The sequence below is a fragment of the Trachemys scripta genome, chromosome 8 (genome assembly GCF_013100865.1).
Source record: "Trachemys scripta elegans isolate TJP31775 chromosome 8, CAS_Tse_1.0, whole genome shotgun sequence".
Taxonomy (NCBI): domain Eukaryota; kingdom Metazoa; phylum Chordata; order Testudines; family Emydidae; genus Trachemys; species Trachemys scripta.
This window is the reverse complement of record NC_048305.1, coordinates 8,490,031-8,498,189: the sequence shown is the minus strand read 5'-3', so window position 1 is coordinate 8,498,189 and position 8,159 is coordinate 8,490,031.

Genomic DNA, 8,159 nt, shown 5'->3' with positions numbered 1-8,159 from the left:
AGTCCCGATTTTGGGGTCTTTTTCTTATATAGGTTCCTATTACCCCCCACCCCGTCCCGATTTTTCACATTTACTGTCTGGTCACCCTACCCACTGCACTCATTCAGTTACTCACAGACCCGCACCACCAGTCCTTCTCCTTGCCCGTTGGCAGCTGGACCCGTGGGGGAGTCCGATTTCTAGTGGGAAACAACGGCACAGGAAGGTTGTGAGAGAATGAATACTGTGATAGCTGCATCCAGGGCAGCTGCTACTAACCACACCGGTGAATAATGTAGTAATATGTCCTTATTGCTCCGGACCCAGGATTTCCTGAGCTCCTATGTCCTTGGTTGTGCGGGAGATGAAGGAGATGTTAGTACTTCCACCATCTCCCTCAGCAGATCTACCTGCATAGCACATAGCCCACTCTGTCTAGGCTGCTTTCCTCTGGGGACTCATTTTTGCACTTCCCTCTGGGAGGAAACAGCTTTTGCTATTTTGCAGAGAATTTTGCTCAGGCTCCGTACTGAGCTGTCGGTATCTCATAGAATCATAGAATCATAGAATATCAGGGTTGGAAGGGACCTCAAGAGGTCATCTAGTCCAACCCCCTGCTCAAAGCAGGACCAATTCCCAACTAAATCATCCCAGCCAGGGCTTTGTCAAGCCGGGCCTTAAGGGTCAAGCTTTGTCAAGCCGGGCCTGCTCTGCTGTATCTGTGACAGCAGAGCAGGACCCTGCTAGGTCAATGCTAGAACCTGTGCTGGTGCTGCTCTGTGAAGTTCTTAACATGCTGGACTCTATTCCACAACCCATGCTTTGGACTCATGCCCTACCTGGCTGGTGAAGGCTAGTGAGGAAACACTGAGTCCTTTTCTAATGGAGAATGTCATGACCTCCTTTAAGGAAGGTCATCCTGATCTTCCATTTCTGGCTAGGATTGTGGAGCAGGTTACATAGATGCCTCTGAGCTTCTCAATCCTTGTCAGTCTGGCTTCAGAACAGGCTACAGCACCTGAAGCTGCACTGGTCAATGATTTTCTGGCAAGAGTTGAAGATAAGATGTCCATACTGATATTACTTGATCTATCACACATTGATCATGGACTACTGCCAGCTAACTTGGGTACCCGGCTGCCTTATGGTGGCTTCATTCTCTCCATATGAGCGATCCCAGAGAGTAGTTTCAGGTAATTATTTTTCTCTCCTGAGGGTGCCACACAAGGCCCCGTCATATCATCCCTCCTCTCCAGTATATAGGGCCATTGAGGGGTGAGGGAAATAGGGAGGAGACATGGGATGAAATCTCATATTTTCTATATGCTGATAATACTCAGCTCCATCTATCCATTTTGCCTGACCCAGAGAGTGTGGTTTAGTTTCATTCTCAATATATGAGCATGGATGAGAGTGAGCTAGCTGAGGTTACATCCTTGAGAAGACTGAGGAGATGATGGTGAGCAAAGGGAAGCAACCAGAAGATAAGGTAAAGATATCAGCCCCACTAACTGAGGTTGTGTGACCCTTAGAGCATCCCAGTGCCAGAGGGTAAGGGCTCACTGGTATCAGGTAATGGGTTTCAGCTGTCCTGACCAACTCACTCTGGTTATAATCTGTATCTAAAAGGTGTCATGTAATATGTCATTGGAAAACTAATAACTTGCTGATCATTAATGCTCTTGCATGATGTATGTGTGAGTTATGGATATATGCTGGAATGATGACTAAAATGTGTTTAAACCAGGCATGTCAGGGGAAATTGGTAAACAGATCTGCCCTAGATAAAGGAAAGTGTATTTGCTTCTCTGACCAGTCTGGTCATCAGGCAGAGACAGTGAAGGTCCATTTACATATTAGGTGAACAAGGCTATCTTGCTAACAAGTCAGGGTGGAGACAGCTTCCATCAGGAAAGAGAAACTTTATCTGGGCTATAAAGACAAGGGGTTTGAACCTCAAGTGATAAGAAATGGAATCAACTGATTGCATACAATATTACTGTATTATAAAAATTATTGAATGAAGTGTTTTATAAAAGCTTATGACACACTGGTGATTAATGTCATTGTAAAATGTATATATTAGCACTATATAAAGAATTTATGGATACTTACTGATATTAGGCTTTCCAGTCTATGTCCAAACAAAGGGAGAAACAAGGCGGGGTTGAAGTCTCTAGAAACTGAATATAGGTGAGAAACCTGCTTAGGCAAAGATCTTTTGGCTAGGAAGACAAGGGTGACTAGCTCCTTGTGCTTCTGTGGCAGGTCCTGACTGAGAGAAAATCAGCCATGGCTGGGAAAAAGGAAAATTGGTGAAAGAACTCATCTTGAACAAAGCCTCGCCTGTATCTTGCAAGATTAAATTTTAGACTTTAGATGTATGTTTTCAATTTTATTTGCTTTAACCCTAACTTTGTTCCTTTTACTTGACATCACTTAACCTATGTCCTATTGTTAATACATTTGTTTTATTGATACTATAAACCAACTCAGTGCTATGTTTGAAGGGAAGGGTGTGTTTACCCTAGTTAAGTTTGTAAGCTGTAGTGTGCTTTTTTCTTTTTACAGGCGCAACAAACCTTATTATTTCTCTGAGTGGCCCAGGAGAGGGCTGGACATTGCAGAGCACATGGTTTAGGGGAAATTCAGGACTGGGAGTATGTTGGGGTCACCTTGCTGCTTGTAACCAAGGCTGGTGGAAGCCAGAGTGGGGCTATAGCCATAGATTAAGGGTTATCTTTAGATTTGGGGAACTAAGAAGAGCTTGCTCAATGGTAGGCGTTAGAATGTTCCCGTACGTGCTACCACAAGGAACATGGAAGTAATAACCGTGAATCTGCTTCAGCAAGGGGTGACAAGTATGATGATGAGCTGAAATGGTAGTTACATCTATTAATATACTAACTTATAAAAGAAGGACACCAACATTAGTAGGATGAAGAAATGCAAATGAGGAAAAGGAAAACCCTTACTGAATATGCATTAGATATCATGGCATCAGCATCACATATTATAAATGTTGCATCCCAGCGTGTGGGCAGTAGGAGAGAGATCCCTTGGGAGGTGCCAGAATAATGCCCACTGGTGGTGTTGAAGAAGATGATGAGGAAGCCAACTGGTAACTTTTCAGGTTGTTCTGCAAGGGATGGTTTGAGTAGATGGATGTTCAGATGTACATGCTGTAGTCTCTCTATCTCCCTTACCGAGTCTGACTGTTTGTAACTTTGCTAAAAATATTAATAAACTATTTGTAAATATAGAAGAGTTCCTATAGTGTGAGTGTTGCAACTGTGCACATCGGGGTTCCCAACTATATAGTAATTTTAATAATACTGGGCCTGAGCTTGGGACAAGAATCTGTCTACCCTCAAAGTGCTACCTGGGAATTCTTAAGTAATCAATATAATGAATACATAATCTATAGCTCAGGCTATATGACACAACTCCTTAGTGATCTGAATCGCACCCCAAAGTATGACAGTGCTGTAGTCAGCATGATTTACACACAGTTTGGTAATTTAATTGAGGTTTATGCTTCAAGCACTAGCGAAATAATACTTCAGGAGCTCTTGAGTGCATCTTCTGATCTTGTATGGCAGTGTTGTACAGGGAAAGTGGAGGCCTCTTAGGTAGGCAGTTCCTAAACCATTCAAAGTATTTTAGCTCAGAATTAACACCTTAAACCAAGGGTCGGCAACCTTTCAGAAGTGGTGTGCCAAGTCTTCATTTATTCACTCTAATTTAAGGTTTCGCGTGCCAGTAATACATTTTAACATTTTTAGAAGGTCTCTATAAGTCTATATTATATAACTAAACTATTGTTGTATGTAAAGTAAATAAGGTTTTTAAATATTTAAGAAGCTTCATTTAAAATTAAATTAAAATGCAGAGCCCCCCCGGAGTAGTGGCCAGGACCCGGGCTGTGTGAGTGCCACTGAAAATCAGCTCGTGTGCTGCCTTTGGCGCACGTACCATAGGTTGCCTACCCCTGCCTTAAACTATACCCAGAAAGCAACAGGCATCCAGTGCAGATCTCAAAGCACTAGTGCCATGCCGAGACTGAGATACATGATTAACAAACAGTATCTCATGCACTGCATCAGCTTTAGATTCTGAAATGATCCCTTTTTAAAGGCTAAAAGGGACTATATATCTCTACCTCTTTATCCCTCACCTAGCATCAGTAGCCAATTTATTACTGTCTTTGTCAGGTTTTATAATGAATTGTACAGTCTAAAAATTGTTTCTCTCTGTTTATGAATACAGCCTCAATTCCTCATAACAAATTGACCAAACATTACATTCTCTCACTTTGTTCACTAGGTGATTTATATTCTCTGTGAGAGCCAGAGAAAGTTTTCTCCTGTTTCTAAATTCTTTTGTGGCAATTTGGTGTCTAGGTTGACTAATTATATTATCATGGACAGACTTAAACAAATGGCTCACAGATTGTCCTCAGGGTTTCTCTCCTACATAACACCAGAAGGCCTTGCACAGGACCAGCTCTAGGCACCAGCAAACCAAGCACAATTCCAAGGGCGGCTTTCCGGGAGGTGGTGGTTGTTGTTGCTTCGGCAGCTGCGCTCTCAGAAGTTTATTTTATTTTATTTTTCTTGGGAAACCCTAGAGCCAGCCAGTAATATCTAATACAATTGATTTCCTATCTAAGCCAGAAAGCTGCAACCAGTCATCCTCCATGCCATTATTAGCCATTGGAGAATTGATTGGAACCCTAAATAGAGAGAATGAATGCATCACTCAGCAAAAGTGAATCAATGAGACCATCTATTTCTTATTCTTGATGGGGCCCAAAATTGGTGGATCCAGTTGATTGATTTCAGTGGAACTACTTGCAAAATCAGAGAGGAAGAGTGGCAGAGTCTGGTTCCTTAGAACTTGTTATATGGCACTTGATATCTGTGGGAACATGGAATTTTCTATAATGAATAACGTTTGGTATCCTGCTTCAGCACCGATGCTGCAGAGGTAAGCAAACCCTTGGTTTAGTGCATCTGACCACATGTACAATTCTGTACACTGGAAAATTTTCTTCCCGACTCCTGTGGCACTCAGCATACACACGGAGCAGTGTGATTTGATGAACCCCAACCAACCCAGTGTTGAGAGAAGCAAGTCCAAATAATAGGAAACTGGACCTGAACTATCGTTCAAATACATCAGTACTCAGATTCATTTATTTACAGTAGCCTTTCAGAGGGGAAATTTAAATCTCTGAAGATAAAGTGGTTATATTTGGGATTCTCCTTCCTAATGACTCAGCCACAGAGCACTCTGTGGAAATGTCATCCTTGGCATAGCAGGGCTGACAAGACTCTGGCGCACACTCTGGGATTTGTTTTCCTGGAGCAACGCCTTCCCAAACTAGTACTGAACAGCTAAGGTGTACCATGGCTTTTACTATAACTGACTCTATACCTAAAGTGAAACATGACTTTAGTGTAGGTGCACAATTGGTTTTTCACTTTTACTCCTGCCAAGTACTAGCTACTAGTCATGCACGTATTGTGGACAAGCATGGCATTTTAGCTTTGTGTGAACTATTTCATTAAGATTTCCTTGGAGAAAGAGTTCTTGGAGGTAAGGTTTTAAACACGGATCCCATTTCTCCGCTTGTTCTTCAGTATGAAGAGGAACTAAGATCTAGAGGGTTGGAGGATTCATTATTAGCATTTATTACCATTACAACAGCATCTACAATATGCTAAGAGCTTTCCAAACATATGATAACAGTCCCTGTCCCCAGAAGCTCACAAACTCAGCAAGCACTAGAAGAAGGGCGAGGAAGAAGGATAAAACACAATAATGTTTTTTTTGGTTGCAATTGGCCTGCTATCTAGCCAATGCCAGTGACAATTTCTCATGAACATCTTTTTTAAGTGGGTCTCGAGGAGAGCTTGGGAAGAGGAGAGCGTAGTGGCGTTACAGACTAGTTCACGTGGATGGATGCTGCAGAAGACAATGGACAGGTAGCTGCATTCTCTTCCTGGCTCTGCCAGTGCTTCGTCTGCAACTCACTTTACTAGGGTCCCTTGTGTTGCCTGGTAAGTGGGTTTCTATACATGAGTGTTAATAACAAAAATGTAGCCAATCATTTAATTGGCTAGAGCTACATATTTGAGAGCAGCGCTTCAAACATTGCACCTGTGTGTGGGGTGTGCAGAACAAAATGCTTGCACACAAATTGTTACATTAGTTAAAAAAGGAACATAATATTAACACTAAGGGGAACAAATATTACATTTGTTTTGATGATTACTATTTAGTTTTCCTTTCTGTTCAGCAGATGGCAGTGGTGGCACAGCAGCAGTGGGAATCAGGCTGCTGATATTCTAGGAGTGTCCTGTAGATCAGTGGTTCTCAAACTTTTTTTTCCGCGGACCACTTAAAAATTATTGAGGGTCTCGGTGGACCACTTAATGATATTTCCAAATGTTGTTTGTACCGTTAGCTAACTATTGTAAAGCGCTTTGGATAAAAGTGCTATATAAAAAAACCTGAATAATAATTAATGTTTTTTGTTCTACAAATAAAAGCACACAACTCATATTTTAATATCAGTAGTCTTACCTTTCTAATGCAATGGATGTGCCCTCTCTCCCCTGCCATGGCAGCCCCCAAGCTGGGGCTGGGAAGAAGGGTGGGGGGTCTCCCCCGCCACAGCAGCCACTGAGCTGGACTGGGAAGAAGGGCTGTCTCTCCCGCTCTCCCTTACCGCAGCAGCCCCCGAACTGGAGTTGGGAAGGAGGGGGGTATCTCCCCCGCCACAGAGCTGAGGCTGGGAAGGAGGAACGTCTCTCCCTGGCAGCCGCAGCCCTGGAGCTGGGCAAAGTCTCCTTTCTCTAGCCGTCGCAGGCTGCACATCCCAAATTCCCCCTCTTCTTACCCCACTGCCCCCTCCCACCTGCCCCATATTCCCCTCAAGGCCACCACCTCACCTTACATGTGCGTCTTCTCCAGGGTCCAGGCAACTATTTAGTGGAGCCATGCCTGCACAGCTTCACTAATTAGGTGGGTGGCCCTCCATTCTCTCATGTGCAGCCGCCCAGGCGCGCACCTTAGAGGGAACTATCTGTGGACCACCTGATTGGAGCTCGTCCGTGGACCACAGTTTGAGAACCTCTGCTATAGAGAATACCATCTGTGAGCATATTTTCACCCAATGTGACAAGTTTACGCAGGCAGAATTATGTATCAAAGGTGGAAATAGCCCATCTACAAATGGCCTTTTTTGAGGGTGTTGTTAGCTAACCATGAGGAAATAAAAGCAGAGGAGTTCTAATCTTGGCAACTTGGGGAAGGGAGCGTGGTTTCACGTGCTGTGGAGTTACTGAGACTGACAGTAGTTTGAGAAGATATTTTTGATACAAACCTACTTGAAAATAATTAAAGTTTTTATTGTGAGTCAGTGTGGTGGGCGCTTTTGTGTGTGTGTGTGTGTGTGTGTGTGTCTCTCTCTCTATATATAAATATACAGTATCTATAAAATCAGGTGTTACAATGTTTAGAGACTGTATAGCATCAAATGTATAAACTGTGGTAAGGAAATGTGAATGAGACTGTGTTGGCAATATTTGCTTCACAATACAAATTTCTGAATTTATTCCTTTTATTTAATCTTTGGGGTTAACAATACATAGCCTTCATATAGCACTTGTCATCTTCAGGGTGCTTTATAATATGAACTGAGCCATCCTCAGGCAGTTATGTGATAGAGCTAAATATGATTTAATCTCCTATTTTACAGCTGGGAAAATGAAAGCTGAGGTTAAGTGCCTTGTCCAAAGCCACAGACAGTGTCAGTTCCTGGCTTCCTGTACTGTGCTCAGGCCACCTGGCCTCTCTTAATTAAGGATTTGTTGATTTCATATTTCTGCTCTCTGGTCAATGCTAGAGGTTGGTTAGTAGTTATGTTTTGCATTAGTTGTCTTTGTAACAGATTTCCAATGTGTGTACTGTAGTTTAGTTTATGTGCTGCTGGCAATAGTGTTGTAGATCCACTGGGTTGGTCAGTACTGGAAGTGAGCTTTGTCTGGATGCTCTAGGACATGGTAATGACAGCAACTCATGTCACATTTAAGAAGAGGGCTGGGATGGATGGTTTTGGAAAAACACAGGGCGCATTTCTAAGATGTGTAGAGAAAGCCAACATTCACTCC